A 1,511-nucleotide genomic window follows, 5' to 3' on the forward strand; every position below is an offset into this window, starting at 1 on the left:
CATCAAAAACAGAACTAGTTTATGTCCATGCATTTAAAATATTTTACCAGGATGTCCACAACATAGAGATAATATGTGACTTTACTTTTTTCTGGGATAGTCTTTTATGGAACTGGAAAAGGAGCATCCTTTATTGTGTAAATTTAAAAAGTATATCAACATAATGTAAATTGCCATAATTAAAGTTGTCACCTAGGCATTACTCTGTGCATTTTAAATAGTGGTATCACAAGGGTGTAGTCAGCTCCATCTATATAAAAACCCCAGATTGCACTCACTAGATGGTGCTATTGACAATACTGTCTTATTCTTAGAGGTCACACTGCAACTACAGTATGTGAGAAAGACTATGAAATATATATCAATCATTAGCCAATAACAGTAAAAGATAAGGTTTAGAATACAGCAATTTAAACAGATTCATATACTATAATGCAGGAAAGGATTTTAAATAGTTTATGAATTTAACAGTTTGAAATGCTGATAAAAGTACTTCTTGATAATGTCTTTAGTATTGAAATTGCTGATTAAGAAAACAAACCAGCATTTATAAAACACAAAAACAAAAAACATGCTCTGAAAACCTTTCAGCAGTTGCAAGTTAAACTCTATAAACATACTGAACTATTGTAGGGGTGAGACTATTTCTTTAACAATCATACTCATTGTCCTTCATAGCAGTAAGCCAGTCATCGTTTCTTTCTTTATTTTTAAACGTGAAATAGTTCATAACATATGATTAACTGCAAACCAAATTCTTCTGCTTCTGGTCTTCAGAGCATTTAACATGAAGGACTGGGAAAGGAACGGACTCCACTATGGGGTTGAATTTGACCTTTAGAAAACAGACAGAATGAAGGAGCTGAGATGAAAGGATTTGAGGGGTGGAAAACTTTCAATTAGTAATAAGGCCATTGATTGGTCTCTTAACCCTCTGGTGTCAAGCTGTCCATATCAAATCTTTTCTTCTTTTGTGTTTCATCATGTGCCAGCAGACTTGTCAGGAAAAAGCTGTGGGAGTTAAACCTGAGGTTGTCCGAGGAACTGTGTCCATCAAACGTCTTACCCAGGTATTGATTGTGACATAAGAGGCAGTAAAGCTAACTGCTATTAAAATGAAGCTTCAACTATGCAACATGTTAGTTGTAATTTTTGCAGTAGGCTTAATTTGGAAATGCAAAATGATTGTTGAGTGGCTTTTCTTTTAAATTATAAAGGCTGGCACAGGGTTCGCAATCAGTTCTTTTTTTCAATTTTACTTAAATATTTTCTGGACCTCCCACAGCACTGCTTGGGAGACACTGCTGTGACTCTACCTCGAGTATATCAACACAGTTCTTTTGGACAAGGTGACTTAGAGCATTTCCTGCGTGTTTGTCTGCTGGATCCCACCTTTTATGGATTTGTAGAGAAGGTGGAAGGGGAGCTGAGGAAACTGGTTGAAGAGTAAAGAATCTTAACAAGAGCTCAAGGCAGAAAGGTCAAGTTTGCGTGTGTGCGTGTGTGTGTGT

This window comes from Pundamilia nyererei, unplaced genomic scaffold (genome assembly GCF_000239375.1).
Source record: "Pundamilia nyererei isolate P.nyererei 1_Seehausen unplaced genomic scaffold, PunNye1.0 scaffold00025, whole genome shotgun sequence".
Classification (NCBI taxonomy): domain Eukaryota; kingdom Metazoa; phylum Chordata; class Actinopteri; order Cichliformes; family Cichlidae; genus Pundamilia; species Pundamilia nyererei.